This window comes from Chanodichthys erythropterus, chromosome 23 (assembly GCF_024489055.1).
Source record: "Chanodichthys erythropterus isolate Z2021 chromosome 23, ASM2448905v1, whole genome shotgun sequence".
Classification (NCBI taxonomy): Eukaryota; Metazoa; Chordata; class Actinopteri; order Cypriniformes; family Xenocyprididae; genus Chanodichthys; species Chanodichthys erythropterus.
In genome coordinates this window covers 1520403-1542286 of record NC_090243.1, presented here as the reverse complement: position 1 = coordinate 1542286, position 21884 = coordinate 1520403, and the positions used below count along the sequence as shown (strand labels likewise).

The 21884-nt window shown below is 36.2% G+C and overlaps 1 long non-coding RNA gene across 1 annotated transcript in view; it reads left to right on the top strand.

Annotated features, from left to right (window-relative positions):
- Positions 1-4194: 4194 nt before the first annotated feature.
- LOC137014074 (uncharacterized) overlaps positions 4195-21884 on the top strand; it is a 43344-nt gene continuing 25654 nt past the window's right edge. The window contains exon 1 of the long non-coding RNA XR_010893793.1: positions 4195-4279. This is a non-coding gene — a long non-coding RNA (uncharacterized lncRNA). The remainder of the gene's footprint in view (positions 4280-21884) is intronic.

Below are 21884 nucleotides of genomic sequence, written 5' to 3'. Positions count from 1 at the left end.
ATTCAAGAAAAATTAGTCTGATTCAATGAGGTATATCAGAAGACTGGACGAGAGGAGAAGCTGGGGATGGAGGAGGGTGATTAGATCCTGAGCAATGCAATAAAGAGGCTGTGATAGGCCTCATATTACTATAAGCAGACGTGGATCAACTGAGAGTCAGCTAGATGATGTGAGCTTGACTAACGTTAGACTAACTGCCAGAGTAACTAACTACGCTTGATTTTTATTCGCAAACGTCTATTTTCAGTCACGTGACTGGCGCGGAGGCAAAACATGCATATAGCTGCAGCACATGCTTGTCAATTTTCCATCTGTTTAAGCCAATATATCACCACTCAAAAAAAAAAAAAAAAAAAAAAAATATGTGAACAAAATGCTGAACCCTGCTGCAGTATTTCAATCAATAAAAACAGAGGGACATACTAAAAAGCTTAACGTGAAAAAAAAACAACTTCCATAGTGCAGTGTTTAAACTTTAGTGGCATCTAGTGGTGAGGATGCGAATTGCAATATAGAGAAGCTACGGTGGCCAACACAGGACAAATATGTCGTCTGAAACAGCAGAGAGTAGCTAGTCAAGCAAACATGCTCTGTAGAGCAGTTTGTCCGTTTAGGGCTACTATAGAAACATGCCAGCGCAAAATGGTGACATGTAAGGGGACCCACGGTGTATGTAGATAGAAATGGCTCATTCTAAGGTAATAAAAACATAATGGTTTAGTATGTAGGATCTTTATACACCACTGAAAACATAGTTATGTATATTATATTGCATTTCTGTTAGTAAATCCTTCTAAAATTTACACATTGCACCTTTATGAATACCAATATGAATGCAACATACTGAATTGGTTGTTGTGTTTATACTGGCCCTGTCCCAAGTGGTACCCTAAACTCACGGTCTTCCTACCAGTAACCAACGTAACACCGCTTTGACTTCAGTGCGGGCTTGTCAAAAGTGTGCATTGAGGGCGCATATCGACCACGAAGGGGGCACTCTGGTCTTATCTGCTTGCCTGTACATAGTAGCCTATGCACCATCAAGGTGTATTGACCTTACATAGTCCCGCCCCTTTTCAGTGCTGCGCTCATTGTGTTCTGTCTTCGGGTTTATATTTCCACAACAACATTAAGGTAAGATCTTATGGATTTATGAATTGAATGAACTGCTCATTTTAAGAACTTCCCAGTCAACTGACATTTGTTATGACATCCACTTCAAATACTATTACAATGCTAATGATAGTTAACTCTACAATACGTAAATCTACTTCACCAGCTATATTGAAATATACATAGCTTGGCTACTGCAAAAATGAAAGTTCATACACAAAATTCTAAAGATGGCAGCGCGTTTTTTTCTCTGACATATAAGGTCTATACTGAATTTATCTTACCACATCGTTCAACCCTGGTAAAAAAAAAAAAACAGACAGACAAGCCTTGCTGAGACGTTTGCCCTCAAAAGTGGGCTTCCTAAGGGTGTGACGACTATGAATAGCTTTTCGTAAAACTCAATTTACCTCATAATCTCTAACTGTTTCTCCTCCATATTTCTTTTAAAGGAACACTCCACTCTTATTGAATTTTCTCATTTTCCAACTCTCCTAGAGTTAAAGGTGCCCTAGAACTTTTTTAAAAAGATGTAATATAAGTCTAAGGTGTCCCCTGAATGTGTCTGTGAAGTTTCAGCTCAAAATACCTCATAGATTTTTTTTTAATTCATTTTTTTAACTGCCTATTTTGGGGCATCATTATAAATGAGCCGATTCAGGGCTACTGGCCCTTTAATTCTCGTGCTCCATGCCCACGGAGCTCGCGCTTGCCTTGAACAGTGCATAAACAAAGTTTACACAGCTAATATAACAATCAAATGGATCTTTACAAAGTGTTCGTCATGTATGCGGCATGCATGTGTCGGATTATGTGAGTATTGTATACTGTTATATTTTTTACATTTGATTCTGAATGAATTTGAGGCTGTGCTCTGTGGCTAACGGCTAATGCTACACTGTTGGAGAGATTTATAAAGAATGAAGTTGTGTTTATGAATTATACAGACTGCAAGTGTTTAATAATGAAAATAGCGACAGCTCTTGTCTCTGTGAATACAGTAAGAAACTATGGTAACTTTAACCACATTTAACAGTACATTAGCAACATGCTAATGGAACATTTAGAAAGACAATTTACAAATATCACTAAAAATTTCATGATATCATGGATCATGTCAGTTATTATTGCTCCATCTGCCATTTTTCGCTATTGTCCTTGCTTGCTTACCTAGTCTGTTGATTCACCAGTGCAGATCCAGACGTTACTGGCTGCCCTTGTCTAATGCCTTTCATAATGTTGGGAACATGGGCTGGCATATGCAAATATTGGGGGCGTTACGTAACAGTCGGTGTTATGTTGAGATTCGCCTGTTCTTCTGAGGTCTTTTAAACAAATGAGATTTATATAAGAAGGAGGAAACAATGGAGTTTGAAACTCACTGTATGTCATTTCCATGTACTGAACTCTTGTTATTTGACTATGCCAAGATAAATTAAATTTTTCATTCGAGGGTACCTTTAAACAGTTGAGTTTTACCATTTTCGAATCCATTCAGCCGATCTCCGGGTCTGGCGGTAGCACTTTTAGCATAGCTTAGCATAGTTCATTGAATCTGATTAAACCAATAGCATCTCGCTCAAACATAACCAAAGAGTTTCAATATTTTTCCTATTTAAAACTTGACTCTTCTGTAGTTACATCATGTACTAAGACCAACGAAAAAAGAAAAGTTGCGATTTTCTAGGCCGATATGACTTGGAACTATACTCTTTGAACTATGATAAGCTATGCTAAAAGTGGTACCGCTAGACCAGGAGATCAACTGAATGCATTCAAAAATGGTAAAACTCATCTGTTTAACTCTAGGGGAGTTGGAAAATGAGCCTATTTTCAAAAAAAGGGGAGTGTTCCTTTAAATATAGCATTGTTTGTAGAATTAAAATATATCCAAATGTTTTGTGGTCTGCGCCGACTCCCACGTATGATCCGCTATGTGTTTCGGGACCCGAGCAGACTGTGCTCGCACTGCGGAGGTTCACATTAACGTTTCTCATTTACTTTGAATGGGGGACGTCATGCGTTGCCAAAATGAATTTAGCATCAAGCATCAACGCAGGCATCAGCCAATCAGATCATCTTATGCAAATTCCGTGTAGTGTCTAGTCTAGTGTAGACGCCAATTGCGTTCATGCAACACTGGAAAGTAATGTGATTGGCTGTTATCACTATAATGGTCACATCAGCACAAGCTTCAGACACGCCCTGTCAAGCGTTGATGCCGACGCCCAGTGTGAATGCAGCATAACTCGAAAACAGACTTCATTCACGTCAATTTAAAGCATATTTACGCTGTCTGAATTGTTCACTTTCCTCTATAGTGCAATATGTGCCACTCACCATATAAAAACTAGAAAATGTGTTAACAAATGACCGATTTCAGATGCATCTTCAGCATCTGTTTAATGAAGGAGGGGGCGGGACTTCAGATTCTAGAGCGCATTTGATTGGACAGAAGATTTGATGAGAAGCTGAAATCCGAAAATCCGTAATCCATTTTAGCGGACGTGAGAGACTGTAAGTTTTGAATGCTTATATCTCCTAAATGCAGATTTTGTCACTGTTTTTGTACACAACAGCTTATTCATAACCTTAAGGCTAACATTCATACTAAAAGCTAAAACACTTAAATTTTGATTTCAGGGGGACTTTAAAGGAGTTTCAAAAGGATTTATCCAAAAACACATTAAGGAGGCACCCTATTTGGAAACATTTAATGTGTAGACATTAGATGGATATACTACAAAGTGTTTCATATAGCAAATTCCTGTCCTATGTTGAAATAAACGCCTATAATTATTAAGCATTATATATGGTGATGATGATATGATTAGCCAGACAATTCCAAGGAGCATGCTTGTCACAGCAATTCTTTGCACGCTTTCTCCGTTGTCAGAATGCTCAGTCCAGAGCTCTAATTAAATGCAATAATTGTCTTTTGCACGAATCAATGTCCTGCCGATTAAACAACAAAGCTGTGATTTTCCCGACGCCTCTGTATTAGGGCAATGTGACGTCATGGACTGTATGTGACTGTACGCAGCGCGTGCTGCGGAGCGCGTGCTCTGAGCACATGGAAAAGGGCTCGAGACAAAGTGCCCAAAGAATAACTCAGCACCTGAAATGGAATATCAATAACAACTTAATCAGTTCTGGAGCTAAAAGGGTAGGTGTTGCATTATTTTCCATTTCACTGCGATATCATTGTTTAGAAGGACACACGTGTTCATCTTATTATTGATGCATAAAATTGATTCTTTGACAATAGGCTATATGTGCATGGGATTAGAAATATTAGATATATTCTGATTTAACGGTTTTATAACACTAATTCACATCATGCAACTAGGAATACATCGTTTATGAGCTAATTAGTTTAATGTATGACAGTTTCCTTGTATAGAAATAAAGAGCAATTTTATATTCCCACCTGCCAAATGTAAAATAAAGGCTATTATTCTTGTATCAGAATGGGTTTTTTTTTCAATCCAGTGTTCATATTCTTTTACATTTTAAGTTATCTTATACCTTGTGTTTGTCTGCGATATTATCTGTTCTATTTATCAATTTGATCATGAGTTAAATTTATAATCCATTACCTGTCATCTTCTCTGTATTATAGATAGCTAAAACTTAAAAGATATCAGAGTACTTTGACTACTACAATTCACACATGCACCCATTGTCTAATACATGATGAATCATTTGTTCATAAGAAAACATCTGCAATTTGTTTGATCGAGTTCCCTTTGTCTATATCTCATTTGATGAAGAGGATGTGTGCAGACACACATTGCACTGCTATGCCGTCATTGTTTTATATAAAAGAATTCCCCTTGCATTAAAATAATCTTCCTGTAGCATCTCTATGGGCTTTGCTGATTTTATCATCCTAACCTTATTTTACCATATCAAATATTCCAAGAAATGCTTGAAAGCATTCTGCATTGATAAACAGATTTCATATAAGTTATGACCAAATCATGTTTCATCTCCAGCACAGGGCGTAATAGTTTTGTAGACCATATAGAATGCATTTATCATTTACATTTGAGTTTTAGCATGCACAGTCTGTGCATTTGAGGTGCTTCAAATCTTTGCATAGACCAGAATAGTCAATCTTTTTTCGGTATCTGTATTGTCAGCTGACACATGTAGACATTGCAGAGTTGACTAACAGGTGTATGTTGTTAAGGTGTAGAGCAAAGGTTGGCACAGATTTGAACAGCTTAGACTAGTTCTGTACATTTTAGTCTGCAATATTAAACACCCAGTGTGTACATAAAAACAGTTGCATGCTAAGAGAAACACCTTTATATAAGTATTCTATTACAGCAAAAGTCTGCAGTTGCTTGTAAGCAGAAAAAAAAATGGGTTCCTCTGTCCCATCACTCTCCAGGCTCACATGGTTCCTCTTGGCAATGGCAGCACACGTCTGACTGAGGGAGGTAGACCACACACTAACACAGTCAAGGTCTGTCCTGGCCTCAGGGTTAGTCTGAGACAGAGGAATATCACACTGGAGTGAAGACCACATTTAACAGTGTCAGTTGTTTTTGTCTAGGAATATAAATGTAAATATAGGGAACCTCAGATAGGATTGAAATAATAAGCTATTGATCGTGACCCACACATGCAACCAATAAGTGCTAATAGACATTATAAGCAGATAATGCACTCTGTCCTCTTGACAAATACTTTTTTATCAGTGTTAGTTCACCCAAAAATGAAAACAATGTCATTTATTACTCACCCTATGTCGTTCTACACCCGTAACCCGACATGAGGGTGAGTAATAAATGACATAATTTTCATTTTTGGGTGAACTAACGCTTCAAGTGACCTGCTGCACATCGCACATTAAGAGCACATTGTCATTTGAATACCTTCTTGTCTTGTTGGACTCCCTTAGTTTAAGCATGCAGATTAAATGACGAAGAGTGGTGCGTACACTATTACTATTGCCCTAGCTTTGAACATCCCCTAACTTGAAGTATTAAACTTTGGTGCATTGTGCTATGATGACGTGAATCCTGCAGCTTGTTGAGGAAAGGTGTACTATTACTATTCTGTTTGACCAGACTTATGGTTTTCATTCAGTGGACCATAAAATGGGTGAAAGACTTAAGGCCCAGATACATTTCAGGCAAAATCAAAGAATGAACTAGTGTGGCGTAATTCCGAACAAAATCAGACCTAAACAAAGCCACTTACATAGGGAACTAGTCACATTTAACTTTGTATTGCACCCTTTTTAAAAACCTTCATCTGATCTTTATTAGTGCATCTGTTTTAGGGAACAAAGTCTATTAAACGTAAAACTTTTGCTATGTGACTTCTGAAAGTAGACTACAAGAACTCTGTTGAACTGCAGTGTAGATAAATTGGATCCATCAGCTGTGTTATAGGCTGTGAGAGAGGGTGGAACAGGCTCAACACAGAGGCTGGCCTGTTTTCGTTCTTTGGATGATTTTCCATGTGTTATGTAATCCCCCCCCCCCCCCCCCACTTTGGAATGGACGTCTCCACTGCGGCAAGATCTGAGCACACTGCAGGACTGTGTCTTTGTCTTAGCTGTCTCTTTCTTTAACCTCTTCCCCCCTAACTGTGGCCCCTGTAAACAATGACATCACTTCCTGCTGACATCACTGTTCTCTGTCTATAACCATATCACCACACACTATCTGCTGTTTGTTATCATCCGCTCACTAAGTCTCATGCTTAAAAAGACTGCATTCATTTGATCAAAAACAGAGTAAAAACCGTAATATTATGAAATATTATTTAAATTTTAAAAACCTGTTTTATATCTGAATATATTTTAAAATATATAATTTATTCCTGTGATGGCAAAGCTGAATTTTCAGCAACCATTACTCTTCAGTGTCACATGATCCTTCAGAAATCATTCTAATATGCTGATTTGCTGAAGAAATAATTCCTATTATTAATATTTTTTAAAATTCTTTAAATAGAAAGCTTACAAGAACTGTCACATTCAATCAGTTAAATGTGTCCTTGCTGCAAAAAGTATACACTACCATTCAAAAGTTTGGAAACATTACTATTTTTAATGTTTTCGAAAGAAGTCTCTTCTACTCATCAAGCCTGCATTTATTTGATCAAAAATACAGAAAAAACAGTAATATTGTAAAATATTATTACAATTTAAATTAATGGTTTTCTATTATTATATACTTTAAAATATAATTTATGTCTGTGATGCAAAGCTGAATTTTCAGCATCATTAAATCTAGTCTTCAGTGTCACATGATCCTTCAGAAATCAGTATGCTGATTTATTTCAAAGGTTGTGCTGCTTAATATTTTTTTATAATGTGATACTTTTTTCAGGATTCTTTGATGAATAAAAAAGAACAGCATTTATTTAAATTAAATCTTTTGTAACAATATACACTACTGTTAAAAAGTTTGGGGTCAGTATATTTTTTTTTTGGAAGAAATTAATATTTTTTTCAGCATGTGTTAAATTGATAAAAAGATTTATTGTTAGACAATATTAAAAGTATCACAGTTTCCAAAAAATATTTAGCAACACAACTGTTTCCAACTTTGATAATAACTAAGTATCAAATCAACATATTAGAATGATTTCTGAAGCATTATGTGACACAAAAGACTGGATTAATGGCTGATGAAAATTCAGCTTTGCATTACAGAAGGAAGTTATATTTTAAAGTATATTAAAATAGAAAACCATTATTTTAAATTGTAAAATTATTTCACAACATTACTGTTTTTTTCTGTATTTTTGATCAAATAAATGCAGGCTTGATGAGCATAAGAGACTTCTTTCAGAAACAGTGAGGACATTCCATAGGCGTAATGCAGTGGCGAACGGTGACTTTTTTAACCGGGTATGCTGTGTGGTGCGTCATGTAAATAAATGTGGCCAATGCAGTTACGTTGAATGGGTTTATAGCTAATATGCGAGACGCTCACGTTCTCTAGACATTGTTAGTTTACTCATTTGCTTGCTCATGACAAATAGCAACACAGCGAAAAGTATTTCTAATATGTTGGAACTTTTATTGAGAGTAGTCCATATTTACCTGTTGAGACGTAACTTCACAAGCACCTGTAAGAGTTAAACAATTTATACGTTTTCATAAAGAAAATTAAATACTATGAAAATAGTTTTAGTTATGATTCCCCCCCCCATTTGGCTAAGTATAGTAAGTTTTGTATCAAATACAATGTGATTTTCGGCTATCGAGATCTGGCAGCAGCTATTTTTTCCTCTTGGGCGAGCGGTCCACTCATAGCTTATCCTGCCCATGTAAACTCGCATAGACCAGCAAACCAATGAGAACGCGCGACAATGATGACGTTCCATAACAAATGTGCGAAGGCGCAAAAGCTGCTGCAGATCAGCTTACTCAGAAGTCTCCGTAACTGGCAGATTTAGGGAAAATTACCATCGTTTGGCAAATAAATTAATTACGGACAGTTACATATGCATTACCAATCATTTAGGCTTTACGTTACACATCAAACAAGGGATTTAATAGTAATTTATCAAGTTAATATTAGTTGCCAAGTCCACGAATGTCTTGGGTATGCAGAGCATTCGCAGCTTATATGGACCGCACGCCACTGGTGTAATGGTTTTTATACTGTGCAAACTATACTTTCTATCCCCCTACACTACCCCTACCCCTAAACCTACCCATCACAGGAAACATTCTGCACTTTTGCATTTTTAATAAAACATTAGTATGTTTTTAAAGCTATTTTAAATATGACGACTCAGGAAATGTCCTTATATTTCATGCTTATGTTGTAATACCAGTGTAATTCCCATGTCATTATACAAATTTGTGTCCTCATAAATCACAAAAATGCGCGCACACACATGTGCATGTGCGTGTGTCTGTAATATTTGTGTTTACTCTAAAATAGCTTAAAAGCCTCAAAGTTATTGTCATTAAATAACCCATTTAGATTCAAGTTGTGTGATATAAAACTTTTATTTTTTATTTTTTTACTTATTTTACTTATTAGCTATTTTCAAGATTTTTCATACTGGTTTTCATTAATTAACCCAAAGGATTTTGTGTTTCATTTATTTTCACCAATATAGAAATAAATAGTAACAATAAATATCAAACTTTACCTAGATATGTTTTAACCCCTTAACAAGTGCCCCACTTTTTGAGCATATATGTGAAAATGCACTATTCAAACTTAAATTCTTTTGCACCATCATTATTTTTTTTTTCCTGTGTAGTATTAAAACGTACAGTTTTGAATGATGGTGCAAAAGAATCATTGAAATGGACAGACTTTGAAGTGACTCACAGATATGAACTGAACTTTTTCAGCTTAAAGGGTTAGTTCACACATTATTTACTCACCCTCATGTCATTCCAAACCCATAAGACTTTCGTTCATCTTCAAAACACAAATTAAGATATTTTAATGAATTCTGAGAGTCCCTCCATTGACAGTCCACACAACTAGCACTTCACAAAGTTCATAAAGAGATCTTAAAACTAATCAATATGAATTGAGCGATTTAGTCTAAATCTTCTAAAGTCAAGTCAAGTCACCTTCATTTATATAGCGCTTTTTACAATGCAGATTGTGTCAAAGCAGCTTTACATTGATAATTGGTATATAATTTTTCCTTTTAAAGAATAGTGTCAATGCAGGCAGATCAAAAGCACTGTTGGATAAATGTCAAGGATACTGTTGAATATCAAATGTCAAGTCAAATTAAATTAAATTAGGGCTGCACGATTAATCATATTTTATCACGACAACGATATCTGCTCCTCTCGACTGATTTTAAATAATCGTCACGATATTGGCCCGCTCTATGAAAATGAACATCATTTGGAAATATTGGAAGTAATATTAGGAATTTCGCTGTTTTATCTTTTGAAGTTCCTAAAGGTTTTACCAGTTTTCATAATGTTGATCAGCTAGAAATGATTTTTCTTTGCCTTACGAATTTGCCGGGCAATTTGAATCTGGTTTGTCTTATTGCAAACGAATTGTGTTGCTTTAAAATCTAATGTGAATTCATATTACAAAGCGCTCACCAAAACCATGTTTTGTATTGATTTACCATCTAACGAAGTTATCATAGTTGGTTAAATTTAAGTCTTTGTGCCACCTACAGGCCTTTTGGGTGAAGTGTAGGTTGGTAAAGAACTTGCAAAATAGCCATAGTTACATTACTCTTTTGATAGAATAAACATGATTAATAATCGTGATTATAATTTTGAGGAAACTGTGTTACTGGCTGTCGTGTTGATGATGTCTTCACAATGGATGATCTAGTCAACTCGATCTCTGCTGATACTTCAAGGCTGCGTTGTGGTCGTGTCAAGGCACCGGTCCTCGGTCTCATCTGGAAATGGCCCCGAATCCGGTTGACTACGGTAAACCTCGGGATAAACAGAAAGACTAATATTAGCGTAGATGCCATTCTTTTTCTGATGTAACAAGTACATCTGGTGTTATAGGAAGTGTTCCCGGTTCCGGCTGAACTAATTTATGCAGCCTAATAATCCTTTAACGGATTTGAAAATATAAATATATAATGTGTTATGTGTATGCCAGGTTAAAGAGATGCATTTTTAGTCTAGATTTAAACTGACAGAGTGTGTCTGCATCCAGAACAATGCTAGGAAGATTGTTCCACAGTTTAGGTGCCAAAATAGGAGAAGGATTTACCGCCTGCAGTTGATTTCGATATTCTAGGTATTATAGGCTGGCCTGAATTCTGAGATCACAATAAACGTGAAGGACTATAATGCATTAAGAGCTAACTGTTCTGCATTCTTCATTGAGAGCATGTGTCGTAGTTTAGATATATTTTTAAGATGGAAGAAAGCGGTTTTACAGATGCTAGTAACATGGCCTTCAAATGAAAGATTGGTATCAAAGAGCACACCCAGGTTCCTAACTGACGACGAAGACTTAACATGAGATGCGATCACTTTATGTGATTTCAACAGATGGAACATATAAACATTCATCAATGCACACATCAGAAATGGTAAACGGAAGCTCAAGCGTTCTTGCTTGACATGCGAAAACCAACGAGTTTCATCTAGTGATGTCTGGTTCGTGAACGAATCGTTCTTTTTAACCGGTTCTTTTCAGTGAACCGGTCGAATCAGTTCACCAAATCGGTCTGAATGGTTCCAAACAGTTTGCATCTCCAGTTAGCAAACACGAATCCACAAATTACTAAAGTTACTAACTTTTTGACGTGCCTGACACTACCTCTCGAAATAAACCAACATCCCGGAGTTATTCAGTTAATCCAACAGTAAACTGACTTAACCTGCTGTGAAGACAGAACTGATGATGATGAGCACGAACAGCAGAGCAGCTGATATGAGTGCACATGCGCGGCACACACAAACAAGCATACACGGCCTGTCACCGTTCTCGTTCTCGAGTCAAGAACCGGTTGCAGCGGTTTTCGGATCATCAGTACACAACCGAGAACCGCTTCTTTCGGACATGTCCATTTGAGAACCGGTGAGCTGATGATACTGAGCATGCAATTTTTCAAGAGAACAATACGTGTAAACAGAAAATATTAAGAACAAAAGCATTTAATCACAAGCAGTGCGAGATTAAATGCTTTGTATCATTCTTGGCTCACTCTGGGATAACTTACAGCTGCACTTACCTGTCTGAATGCAGTGATGGACAGCTGTCTTTCCTCACTCGATGGGTATTTAGATTTCTTGTGCTTTCTCATTATGGTGTTGATATTATTATAAATCGGTTTCATTAATTAATTTGATCAAAAGTAATTCCATTTTGTAAGATCATTTTCATCTAAGTAATTCCAAACTTTGCGAGGCAGACGGCAACATTATGTGACGATCAAATAAAATAAACTTGTTAAACACACTCCACAGCGCCACCTGGTGCATTTAGTTATAACTGCGAGTTTTAGTGCTTAGAATTTATCATAGATTCACTGCATTTATGGCCAGGAAAGCAACATCGTAAAATTCGAATAGTATTTTTATTTTTTTTAATATTAATTACAGAACGAATATCCGAATATTCAACTATTTGTGCACATCCCTACTTCATAACTGTAAAACTTTGTTTGCACATCACTGCCTGTATATGTCATGTGTTTGGATGCTTAAGATGCAAAACTAAATTGTAAGAAACGCTTCAGATTATAATGTTTTAGTTGACTGATGTTATGATTACTGACTTTATATATTTGAATGTGTTAAGTTTTTTCATCCTGGCCCACGATAGACGCCGTCATCGCGGATGACGTCATTACATCGGAGCGTAAAAGTGCCGGTGAACCGTTTTTTTCAACCGGTTTATTGAATAGAACTGTCCGAAAGAACCGGTTCATGGAAAAGAACCGAACTTCCCATCACTAGTTTCATCCTCATGTGTTACGCAGAGATTTTGAGCTTCTGCAAGAACCAGTGAGGTTTGTTTTCACGCATCAAGCAAGTACAGTTGAGCTTCTGATTATGTTCGCTGATTAATGTTTAAATGTGAATAGAAGCCTAAATTTAATCTGTTCATCATATAAAGTGATCCAGTCTCTTCAGAAAATTTGGACTAAACTGGTCGATTCATATGGATTTGTTTACCGATCTCTTCATGAACTTTTTGAAGCGACAAAGTAGTAGTTGCAGCTGTCTATGGAGGGACAGAAAGCACTAAGATTTCATTTAAAATATCATAATTTTTTTGTGTTCAAAGATAAACAAAAGTCTTAAGGGTTTGGAATGACATGAGGGGTGAATAATTTAATGACAAATTTTTCATTTTTAGATAAACTAACCCTTTAAATGCAGTTTTTGTTACTGAAGTTAGGCACGGTGACAATGCTAAGACCCAAGTAAAAGGAATGACTGTGAAACTACAGTTACAAATTTCTTTAGGAAAACTTAATATGAATTAAAATCAATACACTATTCATGATTGCATAATTTATATCACCAGCAAATCATTTTTAATATATCATGATGCAAGCATGCTCTCCTTCTCTGTCTTTTATTTTAATGGCTCTCTCACTCTTTCCATCAGACAGCAGTGACGGTGGTGGCGGAGTCTGTGTTTTGCCTGGCCCTGCTGACCCCGTGCTGTCAACCTGCCAAACAGCTTTCTGCTTTTTCTCGGTCATGTTAGCTATGTGAGAGCTGGCATTCAAAGAGTGCATTCTAAAACTAAACGGTCCAGATTTACACACTTAAAGAGACATGTTTGGACCACCAAAGTTCAGGACTCCCACTGTAAGCCTGCTCATTTACAGTCTGGGAGCGCAAGGAACCTCTGTGAATATTTAAGCAGACCTCCCCAAGACAAACACGCAGACGCATGCATGCGCAAAAGCACACGCCTGTCTTCTGGAACAGATGTTGAGGAAAGAGTCTGTGATGTCAGACTCTACTCCAAAAACAAGCTTGTTTTCAGAATTATAGACTGAATATGATTATATACTCAGGGCTGAACACTAAGGATTTTTTCTACTGGCCCAGTCAGGCCAGTTGTTCACATTTTTACTTGCACTGCCAAAATTTTCACTGGCTGCACCCAAAAACAAAAAAAAAAAAAAAAAAAAAAAAAAATATATATATATATATATATATGTATATATATATATACAGTATATATATATATATATTTATATATATATATATATATATATATATATATATATATATATATATATATATAAATATGCTATTGTTGTTTTTGACCCATTTAACCATGTATTTTAATAAGTGTACGACACAAACATTTTTGATACCAGTGAAATTTCACAATTATTGATTCCAAAAACTACTAGCCTAAATAATATATAGTGTAAACATTATTAAAAAACTAAACAGTAATAAATTAAGAAAAAAATAAACTAATTACAAGTAATAGCACAAATGAAAATAGAATAAAGATACAAATATATACACATATACACATTATATATATATACTGCATAGTCTTTTATATATATAAAATAAATATAGATTAGTCCTTATCAATGTTACAAAAGTTATTTAGTCAAGAGCAGTGAGTGATTTTCTTTTTCTTTCCTTAGATTAACATTAAGGAAGGAGACACAAACAGGTATATTAGACTGCATGCACAGTCTGCTCACCTGCACAGGTCCAATATGCTGGTACAAAGTGTTTATGTTCATTTAAGACATAACTGATGTGTTTACGAGGATACTTGCCAAGACAGGCATTTTGACAGTTGTTGTCTGTTCAAGTGCCAGATGCGAAAGAAAAGTAAATTCGGTATTTGCATGCAGCTTTCTGTGCATCCATTTTGTCGAGCCCTGCCCTGATACTGTCTATTGTGTTCTGTGATGTGTCAGTACTCTGCAGTAGAGACTATTTATGTCTGTCTCAGGCTTAAATGAAAGGGTATTTGTACATGCAATAGGTACCTCAGTGTAAGGGATGACTGTTGAATGTAAGCTGCTAAAGACTAGAGTATAGACTAGTGCTTGTGACAGTATGTAAGCAGCTCAAACAGACTCAAATACATACACACACAGCAATCCAAGCAGTATGGAAATATCTAAGAACTATTTGTGCTTGAACTTAAGTAAATGATTTAATTTAAATTCAACCCATTAAATTAAAACACATTGAGGACAATATCAAAGAAGATTTTCTACTGCTATATACAGTATGTGAAACCAGGTCAGGAAATAACCAGCCCTGTGATTGGACAAATCAATGATTTGAAATCATTTCTGATTGTATATGAATTAGTGTAAACAAAAGCTTCTTTTTAATTATACTGGCACTATACTGGTTATTTTCAATATGAAAAACAGCAACTGGTGTTGAGGAATAGGCAGGCGTCTGGTGCCGTAGTGTACCTGACCTGGGATGACCTGACCTGACCATGAGCGCTGTGGGATTAGTTTACAGCTAAGAGAGTTAAGCTTAAGCATACACGTTCTGACTGTTTTAACACTGCAAGCATAAGCAGCGTGTAAGTGAAGCAGCAGCATAACGTAAACAGCAGGCTCCTGTCAGCCTGGTCTCATGGTTAATATGTAGGTATCAATATGTAACTTTTTCAGGTGCAAAAAGTAAATTTTTGCACGTTTGGATAGAATACAATCTGGATGTATTGACAACATTTGAATGTAAACATTATTATGTATTTACAGCTAAAGAAATATAAAATATCTTTAATGAATCTTTTATATCATAAAGATATTTGTATAATTGCACTGTTACAATTTTATAGATAAATTCTAGATCCCTTAACCTTACCCCCAATCCCAAACAAAACCATTTTATAGAGAATATAAAATAAATATAAAACGCAATAGACAGACATGTGCAGGGAAATGACATTTTGAGTAACAATATAGAATTAAAAATATGTTGAGTTATTAATTACTGCTCAAATGCACATTATTAATGCACAATGAGCATTTGATCACTGCCGTAAATTGTGTTGTAAGCTTTATCTTTATAATCATCTTCGTCTTCCTTGGACCTTCATGTTACAGAAATACTCAAGGATTTAATATAATAAAAATCGAGGATTTAATATAATAATATATTTTTAATTTTATAGTACAACTACTATAAAACGTTAGACTGGGTAAACCCAGCCTGATCTGCCGGCGATTTGATTTTGCCCGGCAACTCAGTCTGGAAACCAATACATTCATTTCTACTGCTTCTGTTACACTTTTGTGGGAACCAATCACAGACTGGCTTTATCCACATTGGCGGGTATAACACGGTGACGATAGAAAAGCGACGGTAAGCACGACCGTCAATCCAATTCCTTTTAACCTCTCGACGATGCTGAATGACTTCTTTAGTTTAGCAAACAAATTGCTCAAGTGGGTGTAAATACCACTCAGGTACCACTTTCATGTTTTTTTTTGCACAACCTGAAAAAAATCGCTCGATGCCATTGCTGCTTCTGCAAACCGCTGATCAATGCTACAAACTAAACCTGTCTGGAGTTTTCGCACCGCTCTGCAAAGTACGTCACCCGGATCGTTGATCTGATTGGTTGAAGGACTATCCAATTACGTGAATAATGCTCGTTGATCACGCCTCTTGTGCAGTAGAAAATACATAGCAGACTCCCCAGACCAATGTTCAATTTTAAATTGAGCTTGGTCTGGTGATAGCCAGACAAATAAAACGTAAAACTACTATTACAATACTAATGTTTGTCCTAATTTCTTAATTTTCAAACAAACCAACAAACTTTGATTTTATGTGGTACTGTGTTCTGTGTTCATTTACATGTGAGCAGCTCATGAACCAACGTTTCAGCTTCTCAATCTGAAACTCGCATTTCAGATTTACAGAATAAAATCTACTGGTTATGCGCTTGTCACTGTATGTAGAGCTTACATGTAATATTATGATGCTTCATATAAGCCTATTTTACAAAAATCAACAAAAAAATTGATAAATGGACTTAACACAGTCATGGCAATTTGAAACTATTTTGTTTTTGTTGAATTGGTGGCAAATTCATAAATTTGTTTGATTTATTTTAATATATTTTCATACAATTTGTTTACCTACCACTGAGGCTTAGATTTAAAGGGTTAGCTCACCCTAAAATGAAAATTATGTCATTTATTACTCACCCTCATGTCATTCCACACCCGTAAGACCTTCATTCATTTTCGGAACACAAATTAAGATATTTTTTATGTAATCTGATGGCTCAGTGAGGCCTGCATTGCCAGCAATGTCACAGAACTTCTCAAGATCCAGAAAGGTACTTAAAACAATAAATTTAAACAGTTCATGTGAGTACAGTGGTTCTAACTTAATATTATAAAGCAACGAGAATACTTTTTGTGCGCCAAAAAAACAAAATACTGCTTTACGAATCTTTAGTTTCTAATCAGTTGTTCGTAATTCACGTGATTTCACACGATCCAAATCACTGATTCGAAACAAAAGATTTGTAAAGCATTGAAGCAGTGTTTTGAAATCAGCCATCACTAGGCCGAATGAAAAGTCATTACTTTGTTTTTTTGGAGCACAAAAAGTATTCTCGTTGCTTTATAATATTAAGTTAGAACCACTGTACTCACATGAACTGTTTTAAATATGTTTACCTTTCTGGATCTTGAGAGGTTCGGTGACATTGCTGGCAATACAGGACTCACTGAGCCATCGGATTTCATCAAAAATATCTTAATTTGTGTTCCGAAGATGAACAAAGGTCTTACGGGTGTAGAACAACATGAGAGTGAGTAATAAATTACATTATTTTCATTTTTGGGTAAACTACTTTAAGGGTAGTTATGGGCTGACCTTCATGCTTATGTTTTTTATATTCATATGAATTATTAATTCATAATTATTAATTAATTCATATGAAATCATGAGATCAGGTTGGGCTTATAGTGAATTTACAGTGTTTTCTTACAGGTTTACCACACTGTGCAAGGCTCAGCAAAACTCTGATAGGCTCAGAAACGCTATACTATGCACACAGAGAAAAACCTGTAAACTGTTAATATGGGCACAGAAATAAATACGCATTGCTTTGTGGTGTGAAACGGGTTCCTCTGTACTTTTCAAGTTTAGGAGTCAAATCGACAATTATTTGTTCACAAGAGCCACATTTTTAAAACACCCTCTGAATGTGGACTAAATTTCGCTTTAAATTTGATCCTAAACATTGCCACAAGCAGGCACCCGCCCTTTCTCACACCCTTTGACACAAAAAAATCAAGTTCTAACTCATCTCCCAATCTCCAAAACTCCTCTCCATTCACTCACCTGCATGTTAACAGAATTTAGCCTAAGGTTAGTTCTCATCGATCGGTCAGTTCCCATATGGGGTGTGTCATAGTGATGTAATTTGCAATGATAATGAAAGTTAGCATCTGCCAAATGAATAAATGTACTACTGGCAAGCCTCTGATGACAACAAAGAATAGTCATTCCCCCATAAAATGGGACTCTGAACCACAACATTTCATTAAATAGGTGCATTAGAAAAAGACCTAATGAAAGAGAAGAAGAGAGCGATGCAGAGACATATTGGTTAGATGTGGTGTGAATTCATTGGCGATGAATAGTCTGTTCTATTCAGGTAGACTTCAGCACACACTGGCACACTGCTTACATCTTTAAGATTAGAGTGTGAGTCAAACCAGTTGAAAGTCAGCAGCTGCAGAGGTTGAAAAGAGATGGATTGAAAAAGTCATAGAACGATGATGGGCTGGTCTCACTGGCCCATTTTCCAGCTTCTGTTAATTTGTGAGTCATTGCTACTACAAACAGTATGTTTGTTTCCCTGCCAACACATTGCATGCCAGGGCAACAGACACTGACGGACAAAGAACTACACACTGACATGTAATATTAAACTAAGGAGTTATTCAAATCCAAACTGTACGACTGACGTACACTAAAGAGGAAGGGTTGTTTAACAGGACACCAGAGCATTTATTTATTTGGCAAGATTAGATAGTAAACAAGTGTTGTTGTTTTTTTAAGTATTATGTTTTTGCCTTTTCTTTTGATAGGACAGTATAGACAGGAAGCAAAGTGTGGGAGAGAAGGGGGGCGGGATCGGTAAAGGTTCGCGAGCCAGGACACGAACTCGGGTCCCCTGAAGCGCAACAGCTCTATATGTTGGCGTGCTGCCCACAAGGCTACCTGGTGGCTACTTTAGCTTGTCCTTAAACAAAGGTAGTTACAGGTGCTGGTCATATAATTAGAATATCGTGAAAAAGTTTTTATTGTAAATTATTTTAAAAAAATGAAACTTTCATTTATTCTTGATTCCCTACATGTAAAGTAAAACATTTCAAAAGTTTTTTTGTTTTGTTTTTTAATTTGTTGATTAGAACGTACAGCTAATGAAAGTCCAAAATCCAGTATCTCAAAATATTAGAATATTTACATTTGAGTTTCGTTAAATGACCATCCCTACAGTATAAATTCCGGGTATCTCTTGTTCTTTGAAACCACACTAATGGGGAAGACTGCTGACTTGGCAATGGTCCAGGAGACAATCATTGACACCCTCCACAAAGAGAGTAAGTCACAGATGGTCATTACTGAATGTGGTGGCTGTTTACAGAGTGATGTATCAAAGCATATTAAATGCAAAGTTGACTAGAAGGAAGAAATTGGGTAGGCAAAGGTGCACAAGCAAAAGGGATGACCACAAGCTTGAGAATACTGTCAAGTAAAGCCGATTCAGACACTTGGGAGAGCTTCACAATGAGTCAAATGAAGCCGGAGTCAGCGCATCAAGAGTCACCACACTCAGACATCTTCAGGAAAAGGACTACCAAGCCACTTATGAAACAGAAACAACGTCAGAAGCATCTTACCTGGGCTAAGGAGAAAAAGAACTGGACAGTAAACAGTGGTCAAAAGTCCTCTTTTCAGATAAAAGTAAATTTTGCATTTCATGTTGAAATCATGGTCCCAGAGTCTGAAGGAAGAGAGGCACAGAATCCAAGCTGCTTGAAGTCTAGTGGGAAGTTTCTGAAGTTAGTAATGATTTGGTGGGCCGTGACATCTGCTGGTGTTGGTCCATTGTGTTTTATCAAGTGCAAAGTCAGTGCAGCCATCTTCCAGGAGATTTTGGAGCACTTTATGCTTCCATCTGCTGACAAGCTTTATCAAGATGCTGATTTCCTTTTCCAGCAGGACTTTAGCAAAAACCACTTCTAAGTCATTTGCTGTCCATGATATTACTGTGCTTTATTGGCAAGCCAACATGCCTGACCCCTGACTCTATGGGATATTTTCAAGAGAAAGATGAGAAACAGTCGATTCAACAATATACAGATGATCTGAAGGCTCAGTAGTGCCTCAGCAGTGCCACAGGCTGATCACTTCCATGCCACATTTCACTGATGCTGTAATTTGTGCTAGGAGCAAGTCATTTGCTGTAATATGTGCTGCCGACCAAGTATTGAGTGTACAAATGAACATACTTTAAAGAACTTGAACTTTTCTATTTTGAAAATCCATTTTTTGATTGATCTTAGGAAATATTCTAATATTTTGAGATACTGGATTTTGGACTTTCATGAGCTGTACACTCTAATCATCAAAATAAAAAATAAAAAAATAAATAAACTTTTGAAATGTTTTACTTTACATGTAGGGAATCTAGAATATATGAGTTTCATTTTTAAAAATAATTTACAATAAAAAAACAAACTTTTTCACGATATTCTAATTATATGACCAGCACATGTATAAGACCAGGAAGAATTTATCACTTTTTTCAATGTGAGGGCAAAACATCATTACTTGGACTTCTAAATCAGAGGAACTGAAGAAGCAGTGATTAAAATGTATTTATTCCTCTTTCCTTTTTCTAACCACTGCTGTCTGAATTATGCAGTTCAATGCAGGTTATTGTGTTAACAGAGAAATAACACAGTTATAACATCACATCTGAAAAATTGTCCATAGAAAAGTTCATTGAAACAAACTGTATCTTGCAAGGAGATCATCATATTTGTGGGTCTGTGGCATTAGAAAGTTTGAAACCCCAAAGTTTAAACACTCATGATGAAAATCTCTGCAAGCTTTATTATTGATTATGCGTGACTGAATGTAAGCCATGTTAACCAACCTGCTAATTGATGTCAAGATTTTGACCTAACACTATTCAGGTAGTTTTCCACAGTTAGACTGTTATAATCACCTTTATTAATTCCCTTAACTTGTTGAACATCATGGGAAATTAAACCAACAGCCCTAGGCACCATGTAGCTCATTGTGTTAATTAAGTGACTCAATTTAATTTGTTTGTTTAGGTGTGAAGGAGAAATCTTTCACACTGGAGCAGATGCATACTCGCAGGAGCAGGACTTGCCTGGTCACCATAATGAACCAGACAACAGCATGAATTCCTTTTTAACTGTGCTGTCTCAGTGTGCCATAGAGGAATATGTTCTGACATGACATTGAAGGTGACAAAAAGATCTAGCAGCAGTACTATCAAATGTTTGTTTGTTTGTTATTTGTTCAGGGTTGTTATCTGATAACAGCTGTTTAGGACGTTTGACTCTGAAACTTGATCTGGATGACAGTTACAAAACCTGAATAAGGAAATGTCTGATTTCTTTCTTCTTCAATGACAGTCATAAGGATCTCTTTAAAAGGAAGTGGAGTTCATAGGACCGGTGCGGTACGATGTACGGCAGAGTGACTCTAGCCACTTTTTTTCCCACTCCATTAAAAAAAGGAGACTGTCCTCCAAAAAAAAAAAGAAAAAAAAAAAGACCTATATTTACGTTTTAAAGTCATGCGCCCTTCTAGCTGGCGTAAAAATAATGACAGTGTTATGTTATGTCTGTTGTCATTAAATGACATAAGACTGTTGTTACCAATCAAAATGCGTGTTCATTTAAATGAAATGTGTGGTCTTTTTACACCATTTGTCCTATTTCCATTTAGCAAAACTCTTTTTTTTTTTTTTTTTAACAATCACACCTACCCAAACCCTAAACCTACCCTTAGTGATTTATAGTGCATATACACTTTATGAGCACATGTGTTCCCTGGGATCGAACCTATGATCACATGATCACATGACTGCATATTGTTATATATTGCAATGCTCTACCATTTGAGCTACGCAAAACCGAAATACGATGCAGATAAAAGGGAACAATGTATTAAAATTGAAGTTTCCTGTTGTCGATAGCAGTGCAACTTTAGCAAACGCTCCTATGGGTCGTATTTCAGGGAAGTGACAAACGACCTATATAGGCGTATTACTTGGAGAACATGTTGTTAA